The sequence below is a fragment of the Miscanthus floridulus genome, chromosome 8 (assembly GCF_019320115.1).
Source record: "Miscanthus floridulus cultivar M001 chromosome 8, ASM1932011v1, whole genome shotgun sequence".
Taxonomy (NCBI): Eukaryota; Viridiplantae; Streptophyta; class Magnoliopsida; order Poales; family Poaceae; genus Miscanthus; species Miscanthus floridulus.
In genome coordinates this window covers 153,968,086-153,987,418 of record NC_089587.1, presented here as the reverse complement: position 1 = coordinate 153,987,418, position 19,333 = coordinate 153,968,086, and the positions used below count along the sequence as shown (strand labels likewise).

The following is a 19,333-nucleotide window of genomic DNA, read 5'->3' as shown; positions in this document are numbered from 1 at the left end:
CGTGGGTAATTTCCAGGGCACGTACAAACGCCCTGGAAACCCATGGGACCTCAAGAACTGCCGTCAGAAGGCCGATGAAACCCTCCGCGGGTACATCCGGCGCTTCTCCCGACAGTGCAACGAGCTCCCGAACGTCGCCGACGCCGACGTGATAGGAGCCTTTCTGTCCGGAACGACCTGCGAATCCCTGGTCCACAAGCTGGGACGCAGGGGCCCGCGAACTACCAAGGAACTTCTGGACATCGCCACCAGTCACGCCTCTGGCGAGGAGGCGGTCGGAGCCATCTTTGATCGCTCCGACGGAAAGACAAGGCGGGACGAGGACGCTAGCGAAGGCGCCTCCAACCGTCCCGCCAAAGGAAAAAATAAGAAGCAACGGCGCGACAGCTCACTCGCGGCCGCTGCCGACCGCAAAGGTGGCCGGAAGCCCGCGGAGGGCACCCCTAACCACTTCGAGAAAATGCTCGAGGGGCCATGCCCAAATCACGCCTTCCCGGCCAAGCACCTATACAAGGAATGCGGCCTTATGCGCAAATACTTGGCCGGGGGTCTGAACAAGGAGGAGCAGGGGAAGGAGCCTGTTCCCACCACTAACGACACGGAGGGGAAGGACGACACCTTCCCAACACCGACCGGTGCCCTCATGATCTTTGGAGGATCAACGGCCTACGACTCCAGGCGCCGCCAAAAGGTCGCGCGTCGAGAGGTCTATACCGCAGGACCGGCTATGCCTGCATATCTCCGGTGGTCGGAATCCGCCATAACCTTCGACCGGACCGACCATCCGGATGCCATCCCACACCCGGGAAGGTATCCGCTTGTCGTCGACCCGATCGTCGGTCCAAAGCGGCTCACCAAGGTACTGATGGATGGGGGCAGCGGCCTCAACATCATGTACGCCAAGACGCTCGACGAGATGGGCGTCGACCGAACGCGCCTCCGCCCCGTCCGAGCACCTTTCCATGGCGTCGTGCCAGGAAGGCAAGCTGTGCCACTAGGGCAGATTGACCTGCCCGTCACTTTTGGGGATCGATCCAATTACCGGACTGAGACCCTCACCTTCGATGTAGTGGGATTCCCGGGGACTTTCCACGCCATTCTGGGGCGACCATGTTACGCGAAGTTCATGGCCATACCCAATTACACATACCTGAAGCTGAAGATGCCGGGCCCCCGTGGGGTCATCACCATCGGCACCTCCTTCCAGCGCGCTTACGAGTGCGAGGTCGAATGCTGCGGACACGCATCCGCGGTCATCGCGTCCGAAGAGCTCGCCACCCTCAGGGAGGAGGTCACTGAAGGGACACCCGACGCAAAGAAGTCGTCCGGATCGTTCGAATCAGCAGAGGGTTCCAGGGACGTCCTCTTGGATCCCAGTAGCTCCGAGGGCAAAAAAGTCCGAATCGGGACCGCGCTCTCCTCCGCATAGGAAAGCGCGCTCGTCGACTTCCTCCGCGCCAACAAGGACATCTTTGCGTGGAAACCCTCGGATATGCCGGGCATCCCGAGGGAGGTCGCCGAGCATACCCTCCAGATCCTCCCGGGCTCCAAGCCGGTGAAACAACGCCTGCGCCGCTTCGACGAGGAGAAACGCAGAGCCATCGGCGAGGAGATAGCCAAACTACTGACCGCAGGATTCATTAAGGAAGTATACCACCCAGAGTGGTTAGCAAATCCTGTTCTTGTCCGAAAAAAGAGTGGGAAATGGAGAATGTGTGTTGATTATACTGGTCTCAACAAAGCGTGTCCAAAGGATCCATTTCCTTTGCCCCGAATAGACCAAATAGTCGATTCCACCTCGGGGTGCGAAACCCTCTGTTTCCTCGACGCATACTCAGGCTACCATCAGATCGCGATGAAAGAGTCCGACCAACTCGCGACATCTTTTATCACGCCCTTCGGATCATTCTGCTACGTTTCAATGCCGTTTGGTTTGAAAAACGCTGGGGCAACATACCAGCGCTGTATGCTTAGTTGCTTCGGAGATCTCATCGGGTGAACCGTTGAGGCCTATGTCGACGACATCGTAGTCAAATCCAAGCGGGCTGACCACCTTGTCGCCGACCTTGAGCGTACCTTTGCGAAACTCCGGGCGAACGGCATCAAGCTCAATCCCGAAAAATGTGTTTTCGGGGTCCCGAGGGGCATGTTGCTTGGCTTTATCGTCTCCGAGCGTGGCATCGAAGCCAACCCAGAGAAGATATCAGCCATCACAAGGATGGGCCCGATCCAAAACATAAAGGGGGTTCAGAGGATCACCGGGTGCCTTGCCGCTCTCAGTCGATTCATTTCACGCCTCGGCGAACGAGGACTCCCCCTTTATCGACTCCTGAAGAAAACTGACCGCTTCGAGTGGACAGCCGAGGCTCAGGAAGCACTTGACATGGTTAAACGATTTTTAACCAAGCCGCCGGTCCTAATTCCTCCATGCGATGGAGAATCTCTCCTACTATATATATCGGCCACCACCCAAGTGGTTAGCTCCGCCTTGATAGTAGAGCGAGAAGAAGAGGGGCACGCCTTCAAGGTGCAGCACCCTGTATATTTCATCAGCGAGGTGTTATCCGACTCCAAAACCCGCTACTCCCAGATCCAGAAACTCCTCTACACCGTCCTCATCACCAAGAGGAAGCTACGCCACTACTTCGAATCACACCCCGTGACAGTAGTGACGTCGTTCCCCCTCGGCGAGGTCGTTCGTAGCCACGACGCTACGGGAAGAACCGCAAAGTGGGCACTCGAGCTGATGGATCAGGGCATTTCTTATGTGCCCCGAACGGCGATCAAATCTCAGGCACTGGCTGATTTCATCGCGGAGTGGACCGAGGTCCAGATGCCACCAGCAGCCGTCGATCAAGAGTACTGGATAATGTACTTCGACGGATCGCTGATGAAGAAGGGCGCCGGAGCAGGACTAGTCTTTGTATCCCCCCTCGGGGTCCACATGAGGTACATGGTTCGGCTTCATTTTCCCTCATCAAACAATACTGCAGAATACGAAGCACTCATCAACGGCCTACGAATCGCCATCGAGTTGGGCATCCGACGCCTTGACGTCAGGGGCGACTCTCAGCTGGTCGTCAACCAGGTCATGAAAGAGTCGGGCTGCCACGACACCAAGATGGAGGCATATTGTCAAGAGGTCCGACGTCTGGAGGACAAATTCGACGGCCTCGAACTCAATCATATCCCCAGGCGCCTCAACGAAGCGGCCGATACACTCGCAAAAGCAGCGTCCAGCCGAGAGCCAGTTCCAACAGGCGTCTTCGCCAGTGACCAACACAAACCCTCGGTACGCTACACGGGGTCGGAACAAGCCGACGATGGCCCTTCTGCTCCGACCCCCAAGGCCGATCCGCCAACTGATCCTCCCGGCCCCGAGGTCATGGAACTTGAAGAAGACCCAGCAATGGAGTCCAATCCTCCCGATGACTGGAGAACGCTTTACATCGACTATCTCCTTCACGACGCACTACCAACCGACAAGACAGAAGCCCGACGGCTCGCGCGACGCGCCAAATCCTTCGTTTTTGTAGAGGGCGAACTCTACAAACGAAGTCACATCGGAATTCTGCAACTTTGCATCCCTGGCGAACAGGGAAAACTCCTTCTGAGCGACATCCACGGTGGGGCATGCGGTCACCATGCCGCACCAAGAACCTTGGTGGGGAAGGCGTTCCGACAGGGTTTCTATTGGCCCACCGCAGTGGCCGATGCCGAGCAAATTGTACGCACCTGCGAAGGGTGCCAATACTACGCTCGGCAAACACACCTCCCGGCCCAAGCTCTCCAGATGATCCCCATCACATGGCCCTTCGCGGTCTGGGGGCTTGACCTGGTTGGGCCACTTAAAAAGGCGCCCGGGGGCTTTACCCACTTGCTTGTCACCATAGACAAGTTCACAAAATGGATTGAAGCTCGACCGATATCCACAATCAAATCCGAACAAGCTGTGCTGTTCTTTCTCGACATCATCCATCGCTTTGGAGTACCGAACTCCATCATCACAGACAACGGCACGCAGTTCACCGGTAGGAAATTCGTTCGTTTCTGTGATGAACAACACATCCGAATCGATTGGGCAGCCGTCGCGCACCCCCGAACGAACGGCCAGGTCGAGCGCGCGAACGGCATGCTTCTTCAAGGCCTCAAACCCAGAATTTTCAACCGGTTGAACAAGTTCGGCGCACGTTGGCTCGCTGAGCTCCCGGCTGTGCTCTGGAGCCTAAGGACGACTCCCAGCCGGGCCACCGGCTACACACCCTTCTTCATGATCTACGGTTCCGAAGCCGTTCTCCCGACGGACCTTGACTATGGAGCACCAAGAATAAGAGCATATGACGAACAGGGAGCCGAGGCATCTCACCAAGACGCCATGGACCAGCTGGACGAAGCCCGCGACATCGCCCTCCTCCGTTCAGCTAACTACCAGCAAGCGTTACGGCGGTACCACAGCCGACAGGTGCGGGGTCGAGCCTTCAACGTCGGAGACCTCGTCCTCCGTCTTGTGCAGAGCAACAAGGATCGCCACAAACTCTCCCCGCCCTGGGAAGGGCCCTACATCGTCGCGGAAATACTTCGCCCAGGCGCCTACCGGTTGAAAACCATTAAAGGCGAGGTCTTCACCAACGCCTGGAACATTGAGCAGCTACGTCGTTTCTATCCTTAAAATAAGCTTACACTTTTCCTTATCAGTTTTTGTCTTAACAGAGCCCCATTCCTTAGTGACTACCGACCCCTGCAAATCGCGAGGGGTCAGGCCTCACTCGGGGGCTGGCATGTGATCGTAACATATGTCATGTGTAATACAAGTATTACGCTTGTAAAAAATCCCGTGTTATACTTGCAAACATTGTCTAAAGTTTTCCATTCGCCTCGTGAATAAGTCTCGAGGGCTAAGATCTTGGGAACCAATTCTGAATACAACTGGTAGGACTGCGAGACACCCACGCCCCAGCGGCTGCAACCTCTTTGCTCACCAGTTCAATCAGAATTAGTTTGCCCACGTTCCTAGCTTCCTATGACTTAGACCATGAAAAGAGCTGGAAAGCGCTAAAATGACTTGCCACATGCGAAGGGTGTAATCTTATTCATTTTTTGCACGAATTCACTACTTACAAAGCGATGTCAGTACCAAAAAGGAACAATAATACTCTGAAGACTGTTTACTCGGGGGCTTCCCCACAACGTTATTTCATTACAGTCTTGGCTCAGCTCTACCACAAGTGCCGCTGCGATCGCCGCGCCACGCTCTCCATCGGCGACGTCGAGGGCATGTACACGGGCCAGTTTGTCCACTGCGGCCGCCGTGCCACGCTCTCCATCGGCGACGTCGAGGGCATGTACACGGGCCAGCTCGTCTACCACGGGCGCCGCACCATGCTCTCCATCGGCGACATCTTCGCTGGATTCTCGAAGGCGCCACCATCTATGACGCCCCCGCCGGAGCGTCCGGGGTCTACGCCATCGTCGTCAGGCGCAACCCCGGCAGCAACACCTCCGCCGGAGCGTCCGGGGATTACGCCATCGTCGTCAGGCGCGACCCCCGGCAGCAACGCCACCGTCATGGCGTCTGGGGACTACGCCATCGTCCCCAGCCATAACCCTGACAACGGCGCATGGGCAGGAAACGCCTCCCGCCAAGGAAGGAGCGCAGCGAACGACGGCGCAGTCAACGACGTGCGACGCCCACCGACGCCTTTTCTCCTTCAGCAGCAGCGACTCCTCACCAAGGGCCGCGCGCACCATCTCATCTACGTTGGATAACCTCCGGCTCGACATCACGCACCAGAATCACGAGCAAGTTTGTAAGTCCTCTATTTCTCTCTCTGGCATTACTCTTCCACACTCAGGAACCACCGCGACGCACGGACGCGTTTGGCGAAAAGGAAGAAGAAGGAGAGATAGCGGCTCGGAGGCAGAAGGGGAGGTGGGATGAGAACTCCTCTCCCCCTCCCTATTTAAGGAGGAGGCGCAGTAACTCAGGAAAGGCGAAAGGTCGGACGAAAAACCCTCTCCCTTCCCCTTTTTTAATACGCAATCAATGCTGATTGATATCTGAGGGGACGCGCCGGAAGTAACGGGACGAGCCCCGGTCTACGAAGCGTCCCTCTTTGATCAGACTGAACACTGCCTGGGCATGGCCCGCCACTGACCCGCTTTGGACGCGGCGATTAAGGCGCCCACATAGGCAGACAATTTTTTTTTTTCGCCTCCCCATGCAGGACCACGGACGACTCAATGACGGGACCATTCAGATCTTCTGGGTCGACCGTTCGGCCCGGAAGACACGACGAACGAACGACCAAAGAAAGATAAGCCTCTCAGCTTTCATATTTTATGCGTTAAAATTTGTTCGCAAGATTCCGACCCCGTCAAATAGCAGGGGCGCGAACATCACTCGGGGGCTGTCGAGGATGACTACCAATCCAGACATCCTCTTCATCCGACCCCTCCGTACGCTTGAAACTAAGGGCGCGACATTCAGGCACAAAGCTTTGAGTAAAACTGGACGAACTAGCAAACCCTACGCCCCGATAGCTACGATGTTTCTGTTCACCAGAAAAATCATGCTCAAACGCCTCTCGCGTCTCTAGTTCCGACGTCCGCCTTTCTCAAAGAAGGAATCGGAGGGGTCCGCCTACAGCTGTCAGATTGCCCAAGTTAATCGAACGGCTCGGATCGTCACCGAGACACAAAAAAATGGGCAATTCTTACGCAGGTTTTTCCAACCTCGTCACAAACGTCAGGACCCGAACCCATCTGGTAGGAGCTTTTCCGCCACTCATACCACCAAGGTAACGTCACCGCCTTTATTTTCAATTAAATCTTGCATTCAAAACATTTCATATGCAAAAAATTGCATCCCAATGATTCGTGTCGCACCACGAACCGGCTGTCGCCTTATCCGATATAGGCAACAACAGGCTGAGGTTCGAAGGTCAGCCCGCGAAGGGCTCGAGGCCGCCTCACGCCGAACAGAGCCAGGGAGAAATAACCGAGACGAGCCTCAGCGGCCCTGCCCGACCCCGCTCAGAAGCAAACCGGGACGTCTCGACCTTTTCTCGTTCGATTCTAACCTCGAGCCAAACCCACAGAATCTCCATCGAGGAGAGGCCATCGGGCCCCCTGAGCTTATCGAACGACTCAGGCATCTGCCGGGAGGCGGGTTAAGAAGTTGTGGAGTGCCACCAGAGGGCTCTGCCGACCCCATCAGCAAATGATGGACCCGGATTCCGCACGAACGTACCCGTTAGCGAGCTCGTTGAGCACGGTACTCAAGCCGTCGAGGCAAGTGTCGTTCACTCAGCCCCTCCGATTGCGAAAACCGAGGACGGGGTAACACGCAAATAACGGCCGACCCCTATCAGACCCTGACAAGGCTCGGGGGCTCGGGCCAAACAATGCAGGGACAAAGGCCCTACCTTGCCGAGCCCATAGAGTCCCCAGTTGGGATTTCTGTTGGAAGACAGGGCGGGGATTATTGCGATGACGTCCATTGTCACCAAAACCACGATTCCGGTCTCCAGTAACACCCGACCCCAGGCAGGTGCGGGGGTCGGACCTTACTCGGGGGCTGTTAAGGTACGGCTACCTCCTCAATCTCCTCGCATTATAATCAGCGGCATAGTTCAGGGGAACATATTGGTAAGACCGTAAAAAATCAAATCGCAAAAAATCAAACAAAACGAAATTAAGACGCAAAAGCGCGAAAGGCGTCCAGACTCGAAAATACCGACACTTGTCCACATATTACATATAAGCTGTTCTCAAAATTGTTCGACTAATTACTCCCGCGAAGGGAGAACCATTTCTTTCAGACTGTCTGCCAGGTTCTTCGCAAGAGGAGCGACCATCTTCTCCATTTCCTCCAGCTCTTCATCCTCGTAGGTGGACGGAAAGCCTTCGCTCATCACCCTCAGGTTTATTTCCTTCTCATAATGGGCGTGGGCGACGGTGAAGGCCTGGGTAATCCCGGCGTGAAAGGCACTCTCCTCAAGTTGGCCCACCCGAGCCGTGATACCTCCGACACGAGCCGCGAGCGGGCTGGTCTCCACCGGCTCCGTCACACTCAGGGCGTTAAGGACCACCCCGACCGCAGTTTGTAGAAGATCATGCTCATCGCTCTCCGCCTGAAGGGCCCTGCGCGTATAGGCAGCCTCTTTCTCCAGCTTGGTGGCGGCGTTCTCGGCACTCAACTTTCCTTTCACCGCGTCATCAAGCTCCGCCCGGAGAGAGCGGATCACCTCGACGTCCTCGTCCACCCTCTGCTGGAGGGCTGTGGCCCTACTCTCGGCCTTCTGCCGGAGGTCCCGCTCCATCTCCAGCTCCTTCAGGATTTCGCCGGCCTTCTCATTGGCCGCGGCATTCCTCTGCAGCAGCTCGTCTCGCTCTTTTGTGAGTTTGGCAATCTCCTCTCCATCCAGTTTAGACCTCGCCGACAGGTCCTCGAACATCCCGTGCGCCTCCTCCGCATCTTGACGTGCCTGAGCCTCCCGCTCCTGGACGATGGCAAGCTGGGCGGCCATGTTTGCTCGCAGCCGGGCCTCCTCGGAGAGGCGATCCCGCTCCGCCTTCTGCTCGCGGAGGAATTGGGATTTTTTCCGGCTACGAGCAACAAGAATCTGAAGAAGAAGACTGATATCAGAAATGCGAGAACCCACAAACACACGAAGAAAGAAAAAAGAAAAGTCCAGAAAATACCTGAGAGGTAGGGATAACGATCTCACGGAGGGCTCCTCTGGCCTGGTCCAGGGCGTTCAGCATGGTCGAAATCCCGATGTCAAGACCTTCTCGCTCCATACTCTCGGAATGATCATCGAGCGAGAAAAGAGCCGACGTCGGGTCCTGAGCAGCCATCCACTGAAGCGGCGGCTCCCCCCGCGCAGGGGAGCGGCTTCCTCCCGACAAAGGGGTCGGTGGTGGCTCCCTCCTGACCCTGTGCGGCACCACCGCCGTACTCAAGGACCCTCCGGCCGGACCCTCCTCCGTCTGGACCACTTCGGGCGCCACGGGCGGATCCACATGGGCACCTGGCGGCGCGGATTGCACCACGCTCTCGGGTGCCACCCCGACCACGCCCAGCTGATCCTGGCTCGGCGCAGTCACGATCACCGGCGGCACACGGTCCTCGGCCGGCTCTTCCACGCCCGCCACGAAAGAAGCCGCTCGTTCAATAGCCTCCGCGGGCGTGGGAGCCGCCGTGGACGCCGTCGGTTCGGCCAACGCGGCCCCTACATCGGCACCATCCCTGCCCGAAACAGGGGTGACTCCAGGCGACGCTGTCTGTCCCGCTTGAAGGGCGAGACTCTTCTTGGGCGCCAGCCCCAGGGGGTGACCCGTCCGCAGGAACCTACACAAAGGTAATAACCGATTAAGTCAAAATAAAAATGGAAAAAAGGTGAACACAGAGGAGTCAGGAGCTTACGTTGATGTCCTCGGCCGGCGGAAGCGTTTTGGGGACGGATCCCCAGATCCCTGTCCTGACTCGTCCGGACGGGACCGTTTCTTGCCTGCCCCCTGCTCTGGGGCAGGAGGGTTCATCTCGTCGGGCGCAGCGCCGGAGTCACTCCCCTCTATCGTCTCGTCGGGCGCGGCGCCGGAGCCGTCCCCCTCCCTCGTCTCGCGGGGTGTAGCACCAGAGCTGCTCCCCTCCATCACCTCGCAGGGCGCGGCATCAGAGCCGGGCGCGGCCCCGGTACTACCCTCTTCCACGATCGCCTCAGGGTCGGCGGCAGCAGGCCCAGCGCCCCCCGTCCACCGATCTTCGGCTGGCACGCCGTGCGAAGCGGCGGACTCGCCGGCCTCCACCGATCTCATTGATTCACTTCCCTCTGCGTGAAAAGCAAAGGGCCCCTGCACGGATGGGTGGCCACTTGTCAGCGTTTCCTCATCCTCCAGGACGCCCCAATCCACGTCGACGGCTACCTCGTCGTCGCCATCATCATCATCATCATCATCGTCATCCTCACTACTCACGTCCTCTCCCCGATCCCGTGCCTCCTGCTTCAGTCGTTTCGCCTTCTTCATCTCCTCCTTTGCCTTCTTGTCCCGCTCGGCCGCGAGTCGATTCGCCGCCGCCACAGCCCTGTCCTTCGGCAGCGGAGCCGGACTATCCTTGAAGACTAGCCCCCTCGGCTAGCCCCAACATCACAAAAGCAAGTATTAAAAAGGGAGATTCAGGAGAAAGAAAAGAGCGCAGGGGAGGAGGGCTTACGAATTCGAAGAACCCAGGCTCCGGCCGCATTGGAGGATGCCCGGGCACCGGATACACGATGTCGAGGACCATGCCGGCAGAATCCTTCGTCGGCTCCGTCGCCTCCTTGACACGCTGCGCCACTTCCGAATAAGGGAGCGCCTCGTCAACGAGCACCGTTCCCTCGAACGACATCCCTGGCATCATCCGATGCAGGGGAAGCACGCGCGCCATCAGTGGCGCCACCCTCCTCGCGTGGTAAGCACCGATAATCCCCGACCCCTTTACACCCCGACCCTTCAGAGCATGGAGGGCGGAGAGAAGGTCGGAGATGTGCTTCTTGTCTTTAGTCTGGACGCCCCAGCCCCATGACGCCGGAGCATCCGCAATAAGACGTCCGGTGTACTTCGGCAGGGGGGCACTCGCATCATCCCTAACATAAAACCATTGCGAATGCCATCCCTTGTTGGATGTGGCCAGACGCATGTACGGGTAGCCCTTCGATCGGGTATGGCGCAGGTGAATGCTGGCACATCCCATCGGTGCGTCCACTTCTTTCCCCCCAATCTTCCTCTTCGACAGACTAACGCTAAAGAAATGCCGCCACAGATCAAAATGGGGATCGATCCCCAGGAAACCCTCGCACAGGGCAACAAACGCTGCCATATGCTGTATCCCATTGGGAGTTAGATGCTGCAGCTCTACCTCATAGTAATCTAATAGCCCCCGAAGGAATCTATGCGCGGGTACCCCGAAACCCCGCTCATGGAAGAGGGCAAAAGAGACGACATACCCTTCAGGCGGCACCGGCTCGCCCTCGTCGCCAGGAAGCAACCACTCCTGGACGGCGGATTGTGGGCGGAGAAGGCCACGGCGAACGAGGCCCTCCAGACGCCGGGAAGAGATGCTTGATCTGCCCCACAACTCCATTGAGGCAGTAGGGGGGAAGGGCAGGCGCGAGCTTAACGGCGGCTGGAACACGAACGCAGGCCGGTCGACGGCGGCGATGCGGGCATGAGGAGCTGGGAAGATTGGCGGCGGATGTCTCAGAACGCAAAGGAAGGGGAGCGAAATACGGAACCCTGGGGGCGAACCCCGCGGTTTTTATAGGGGGCGACGGACACGAGAAAGGCAACCGTCCGCCTCGATCTCCGGGCCTGCCACGCGCGCCCCCGCGTCGCGTCGCGGGACACGCGCCCGCAGTCCCTATCTCCTTATCCCAAAAATCTCGGCGGACGGTTCGCCTTCCCCAAACAAATCCGGACTCTCTACCACCAGGGAAGCGCAGGCCACAAAGGCCTGTTCCTTTCTCTTTGGCCCACCTAGAGCCCAGAAACTCGCCGGCCGGCCCAACTAAGAAGGAATCCGCGAACAAACCGCCATCGAGGGCAGAAGCGCCAGTTGGGATAGCTCCGAATCAGTCCCTAGCGAACGGGACGCCATGACCCACTCGAAGAAACACCCAGTTGATGCAAAACTAAGTCCTTCAGCCTTACCCGCGAAGGGGCCGATACAACCCCCCGGGCGACTCTACTCAAGTCACCCGGGGGCTCGGGGGCTACACCCATCGGGTGCGCTCGCGCGCACCCTCCGGCAATTTAGCTTCGGCAAAATCAAAAAACACCCTCCAGGCGGTTCTGCCCGAATCACCTAGAGTCTCGGGGGCTACTGTCGGGGACCTAATACCGGGGTACCCCAGAAGGTGGAACCGATAACCACCGAACGTAAAAAGCTTCTGGACGATGGGTGCCATGTCATCCTTTGTTCGAATGACAGAAGTTCGATTCCGCCTCGCCCGACACCCTTGGGACGGGCTCGGTCTCGCCCGAGGACCGAGGGATAATCTCCGTCCCGCCCGACGCCTTGAGGACGGGCTCGGTCTCGCTCGAGGGCTGAGGGATGAGTTCCGTCTCGCCCGATCCCGAAGGGGTGGGGTCAGCCTCACCCGACGCCTTTATGCGATAACCCTGCCTCGCCCCAAAGGCTCAAGGCAAATCACCGTCCCGCCCGACGCCTTGAGGACGGGCTCGGTCTCGCCCGAGGGCTGAGGGATGAGTTCCGTCTCGCCCGATCCCGAAGGGGTGGGGTCAGCCTCACCCGACGCCTTTATGCGATAACCCTGCCTCGCCCCAAAGGCTCAAGGCAAATCACCGTCTCGCCCGACGCCTATAGGGCGGGCTCGGTCTCGCCCGAGGGCTAAGGGATAGATTCCGCCTCGCCCGATCCCGGAGGGATAGGGTTAGTCTCGCCCAAGAAATAGGGACTAGCCTCCGTCTCATCCGATGGCCCAGAACGAACCTCGCCCTGATCGATATCTGTCCCTCATAACGATGGGTACAGGACGAGACAAGACGTTTGGGTCAACCATGGCTCCAACGACCATACCCTGCACCCTGACAAGAAAAGAACTGCCAGGGAACGACAGGACTGACGCTTTAGACCCTTCCGGGCGCCGCAGAGCCCAAAAGGCATTACAGGCGCGTGCGCCTCACTCTGTAGAGTTGTAGGCGCCGCCTTCAGCTCTGGGACGCGGAACCCAACGAAGATATACGACAACCGCTACACTCCAAGAACGGATTTGCTATCTCCACGAACGACGGATACTCCATCACCGCGCTGTGGACCCGAGGAAGCGGGGGAGGCCCTCTTCCCGACCCCTCAGGTCCTCCAAGTCAGAGAGCCTTGGCCACGGCGCTACACCGGACCCCGACCCCGAATTCTCCCAACAGGAATCATGGAAACCAGAAGGCGTGTGGAGCAAGGCTGGGGGAGGCCCCCTAAGTCAAAACCACGGTACTACAGCCCATACCCTGGGGGCAGCATGCTGTGACTGATCTGACATCTTACAGAGATATTGACGACATCTTAAAACACTTATCTTCCTTCACACTCATGAGGAGGAAGGACCGGACCAGGTAGACATGAGCCACAAGGTAAGTAGAGTACGCATCCTAGAGCTCTCACCCTTGTAAAGCCAGCCCCTTCATCTATAAAAGGGGAGGCATATCCTCCATCAAACGGACGGCAAAAAATAGGACCGAACAATAGAACGCACTTACACACATTCAAGCAGCTACGAAGCTCTTGACCACCTCTCAGCCCTTCGATCAAGGGACTTGGGACAGGTCCCTCTCTCGGCAGTTTGTATCCCTTACTACAGATCGAACACGGTGCTAATAACACAAGCAGCAACAAACTGGACGTAGGGACGTTCCGCCCGAACCAGTATAAATTCTGTGTCCTTTAGCACACCATCCGAGCCTAACGCGCATTACTATAAATTTACTTGCCGGTGCTTGTACGAAACACCGACAAACGTTATTCAGGTTGAGTCCCAAATATTTTCCCCACCAAAAGGATCAGTAACATTGTTCAAATGTTTAATCTGCTGATAGCTTGCTAATTCCACTTAACAGACTATCTTGAACTATCATTATTAATATAACAACCCTTTGAAACTTTACAAGTTTCTTCGTTTAACTGAGTGTTAGATCAAAGAAAATCGCACTAGAAAACCTATTGAAGTACAAATAGTATTAGGGATGTCATACTATTAATTTTCTCATGTGCTGCTGAAATTCGAGTTTGCAGATCTTATCCAACCAAACGAGATTCATAACCTCACACATCAGGTGAAATTACCGGTCTCTTGTTAGTATGTGCTGAAATGAAATGATGCAACTGTGATATGTGGTTTAGATGACACTAGACTCAGTTAGTAGTTTATGAGGATGACCGATTTATGTTTGGAAGACCGGAACAATGGTTTTTTCTTTCTTAAAATCATCATATTTCAAGTCTCTGTGCGAAAGCTCTAAACTGACTACAAGTTCTGCATACTTCCTGGAGAAACTACTACGTCATTAGTTTTTACAAAACTATATCTTATCTCATTTGTAGTAATTAGCGGTTTGTAACCATGTCCAGTGGTACCCATAGAGGTTCTATGCGCATCTTTCTTTCTGGAACTTTTTTTTACAGCAAGCTTGTTAGAAGGGCTATGCTTGTATTACATATCATTGCAGAAATCTCTGTCAACCTACGATGCTCCATATCTTCTGCCGGCACAAAATTTAATATTACCTTCATAAAATATTTTACACATTAAGTAATTTCAGTTACAGATTATATACTAGTTTGCAGTGAATGGAAAATCTGCAGTAGAGAAATGGTGACACATCTTCAGATAATTCCTAGGTAGGATAAGGGGATTATTCAAAAAGTGGACAGGTCTTATCTTGAAGTATTTGAAGATAGTAAAGGAAATGTCAGGTGTAAAAGCGTTTTTTTTCACTAATAGTTCCTTCATGTGCTCCTTAGGTCTTTTAACAGTCTCCCCTCACTGTTGAATAGTAAAATCTAACCACATTTGTTTACTGAAAATACATTGAGCAAGGAAATTGAACAGGGCCCATTTACATAACTGCACTTATCCCCTACATATGTTCTTGCTAGCTATCAATTACTATACTTTGATGGCTTCAGTTCTAGAGGTCAAGCAACTTTACAAAATTCATATGCTAGACAGGGGAAAACATTATCTGAACCACCCCCTCTTCTCTGTTAATGAACAAAACATTATATTGCCTTAAAGAACAAATTCGAGAGACCTGAAATTCAGTTGCCTCTAGTAGGCGTGAACTATGCTATTGAATTAGTCTCGCACAACGTCAATGGTCAGACTTCCTGATATATTGATTGTCTTGCTATCCACTGCACAAACACCAAATTCTACACAACGAGCTGGCCAAGCCTCTCTTTGCCCCACACGATCATGTCTTGCCCGTCCATTGGAAGTCGGGCGCTTGCAAAATGTGGAGCTGCGAGGGAGGAGGACTCAATCATGTAGCATGGGAACTGAAGCACGTATTGTACATATTGTATGCATACCAGGTGTTCAATGAAATGGCTAAAGGCATCAACTCTCATTTCTTTTACTCACTGGCAATTTTGTAGGGCTGAAAATTTTCTGATATGGTATCTGCTTTATGATGTAGATGGTAATTAATTCAATCCAGCTTCATATACTGCTTTTGTGATTTTAGAAATGTAAGGCTATCAATTTTTTTTTGAAAATTACATCCATGTGATATAGCCGGTCGAAATTTTTTACAAGATCCAACCTTCTGTACTAGGCTACCAGCTCACCTGCAAGCATTATTATTATTTAGCATAATTATATTATGTAAGCACTGATCTTACAACAAAATCTGATTATTTGTGTTCTATGTGCACCGCAGATGATTAATTCACATGCACATCTCAAGAAGATCTGAATAGATTAAGAAAGCATATTATCGATCACATTTATCTATGACGCTAAGAACAAGGTCAGCTACATACCTGTTCTGGACTCTAAAATATAAATCATCTTTAGTAATCCACCCATTCATGAATATGAGTGTTCTATCAAGTTCTATTCTATTAGAAGAAATTTATTTCCTTTTGTAGGGCTCACCTATTCCAAAAGTTAGATATGCTAAATTAAATGTTTCTTCATTGTATCTCTACAACACTCCCATTCTCATACATCATCGTGTATTCTTTGTTTCCATGCAGGCTCTTGAAATGAAACTCTGCCCGCAGATATTTGGGAGTGCAAGGATGTTACATTTCATAGAGAAATGCCATGTAATTTTTTCCTTGGACATAGTGTTCTTTTAGCATAACTATTGTAGAGTTGGCATACAGCTGTGGAGTTGCACGATTTAGTGAGAGCAATGCATATGAATCCATACTAAGAAATCTGAATTGAATCACTAATTTGATGATCAGGTCTTCTCAGTAATGTTCTAATGCAAGATGTTGTTGTATTCTTCTCCAGTAACAACAACTTAGTTCAACTTCAAAATCATCATCATCATATATCTAATCTCGTAGCTCAAGTGCTAAACCTTTTTTTTTTTGCAAAAAAAAAAAAAATGCTACGCTGGTTAACTCCAAGGAGGGCGTGGCAAAGCCGCGCTGAGTTTTCTAGCAATCTATATGATTCCTGCCGACGCATTGAAACCTTCGTTGTAGGTAGGAATCGAGATGTCGGTTGGGTACGTATCAAGAATGAAGAGAAGACTGAATTTAGACTGGCATCTGCACACAACCGTGCAGAAATGTGAGGTACAGAAGCCTCTTCCATTTCCTCCACGTTTGGAGCTCAAATGAAGCACAACTGAGCTTGTGGCCGCAAGCAAGCAACCTCAATCCTGCTTGCCATTGCTATATTAAGCTTGTTCATCCATCATTCCCATTAGGCACAATGCCATTTTTAGGATACAAATCAGGAATCTCCTCGCATGTAGCTGGCCATCATCAGTTCTCCTTGGTTTAGTTTGTTCTTCAATGGATCCTCCAAATCCAATGCGCTTAGCGGCACTTGTCTCCCTCCGTGCTGCCGTCTTCTTCCTCGCCTTGCTTCTGGTGAACCCCGCCGTCGCCCACAATGACCACGGCGTGCACAAGAACTACCTCATCATCGTGCGCACGCCGTACGAGTACGATCGGAGCATGTTCAAGGACGTGTCGGACTGGCACGCGTCCCTGCTCGCGTCCGTGTGCGACATGGCCGAGGAGGAGCTCGACAAGGATCCGGCCGCCATGGCGCGCCTCATCTACTCCTACCGCCACGTCGTGAATGGCTTCTCGGCCCGCCTCACCGTCGAGGAGATCCGCGAGATGGCCGGCAAGGACTGGTTCGTCAAGGCCATTCCGGAGAAGACGTATAGGTTGATGACCACCCACACGCCGCAGATGCTCGGGCTCAACGGCAAAGGCTCCCACGGCGGCCTGTGGAACAAGAGCAACATGGGCGAAGGGATCATCGTCGGCGTCCTCGACGACGGCATCAGCCCCGGACACCCGTCGTTCGACGGGACGGGCGTCCCGCCGCCGCCGGCCAAGTGGAAGGGCCGGTGCGACTTCAACAGCTCCGTGTGCAACAACAAGCTTATCGGCGCGCGGTCGTTCTACGAGTCGGCCAAGTGGAAGTTTCAAGGGGTCGACGACCCGGTGCTGCCCGTTAGCAAGGGCTCGCACGGGACGCACACGTCGAGCACGGCGGCCGGCGCGTTCGTGCCCGGCGCGAACGTCATGGGCAATGGGATCGGAACGGCCGCCGGCATGGCCCCCCCGCGCGCACATCGCGCTCTACCAGGTGTGCTTCGAGGACAAGGGATGCGACCGCGACGACATACTGGCAGCGCTCGACGACGCCGTCGACGAGGGCGTCGACGTGCTCTCGCTCTCGCTCGGCGACGACGAGGCCGGTGACTTCGCCTACGACCCCATCGCGCTCGGGGGCTACACCGCCATCATGAAAGGCATCTTCGTCAGCGCCGCGGGTGGGAACATGGGCCCGGACCCGGCGACGGTCGCCAACGAGGCGCCGTGGCTGCTCACCGTGGCGGCAGCGACAACTGACCGGAGGTTCGTCGCCTCCGTAAGGCTTGGCAATGGAGTCGAGCTCGACGGCGAGTCGCTGTTCCAGCCAGCGGGTTTCCTAAGCGTGCCGCGCCCGCTGGTAAGAGACCTCAGCGACGGCACATGTTCCGACGAGAAGGTCCTTACGCCGGAGCACGTCGGAGGAAAGATAGTCGTCTGCGACGCCGGTGGCAACTTCACCTCCCTCGAGATGGGCGCCGCCCTACGCGAAGGCGGCGCAGCCGGTATGGTTGTCATCACCATCGAGGAATTCGGCTCAGTGATCCAACCCAAGGCGCATGCCCTCCCGGCGTCGCAGGTGACTTACTCGATAGGGCAGAAGATCAGGGCATACATGAATTCCACAGACATCCCGACGGGCGAGCTGATCTTCAAAGGAACCGTGCTCGGCAACCGCGACTCGCCGGTGGTGGCGGCGTTCTCGTCGCGGGGGCCAAGCAAGCAAAACCAGGGGATCCTCAAGCCCGACATCACCGGCCCTGGAGTGAACATCATCGCCGGCGTCCCCAAGCCGGCGGGGCTCATGACGCCACCCAATCCACTGGCGGCCAAGTTCGACGTCCTGTCCGGCACGTCCATGGCCACGCCGCACCTCAGCGGGATCGCCGCGGTGCTCAAGAAAGCACACCCGACATGGACGCCGGCGGCGATCAAATCGGCCATTATAACGACGGCCGACCCGAAGGACCGCCGCGGGAAGCCGATAGCGGCCCATGACGGGTACCCTGCCAACCTGCTCACGCTGGGCGCCGGGTTCGTCGACCCCATGAAGGCCCTGAATCCGGGGCTCGTGTACAACCTGACGGTGTTCGACTACATCCCCTACCTGTGCGGGCTCAGGTACACGGACCAAGAGATCAACTCGATCATCCACCCGCTGCCGCCGGTGTCGTGCGCGCAGATGGCCGTCGTGGAGCAGAAGGACCTCAACTACCCGTCCATCACGGCGTTCCTGGACCAGGAGCCCTACGTCGTCAATGTCACCCGCGTCGTGACCAACGTTGGGCGCGCCATCTCCGTGTACGTCGCCAAGGTGGAGGTGCCGAGCACGGTGTCGGTGACGGTGACTCCGGAGATGCTCCTGTTCAAGAAGGTGAACGAGGCGCAGAGGTTCACGGTCACCATCAGGTCTATGGACACAAGTATCCAGGAGGGGATCGCCGAGGGGCAGCTCGCGTGGGTCTCGCCCAAAAACGTGGTGCGCACCCCGATCCTCGTGTCGTTCAAGAAGTTCGTCAAGGATAACTCCACCACAGCTCATCTTAGACATTGATTATTATAGCTCCTGAAGACCAGCAGACTAGAAACCAGAGGTTGATTACATTGATGTAATATCATCTTCAGCTATACCGTCTCTTGGCTCTGCGTTGAACTGTTGACCCTCGGTCACACAGCAAAGGGCCAGTACGACCGGATGGTACAAGGATTGCACGGACCACTCCAGGCCTTGTTTAAACGTAGTTACATGAGGTGAATTGAACAACATCCAAACAAGATCTGAAGATAGGATCGACTTCGCAGTAGAGCTAGAAACCCAACCTAGCACACTTTTACAGGTCAGTCACGGCGAAAACCAAAAAATGTCTCTCAAGAAAAAACTCGTCGAGACGGCGCATCTACGGGTTGTTCTATAGTCGGCAAAATTATCTAGAACGTCCAGCTAATATAACAACTAGTTATTAACCAGGCTTTAACTATTCTACC

General features: G+C 55.0%; 1 pseudogene; it reads left to right on the top strand.

Annotated features, from left to right (window-relative positions):
* The first annotated feature begins 16,500 nt into the window (after window positions 1–16,500).
* LOC136473776 (subtilisin-like protease) lies at window positions 16,501–19,067 on the top strand (annotated as a pseudogene).
* The last annotated feature ends 266 nt before the right edge of the window (window positions 19,068–19,333 follow it).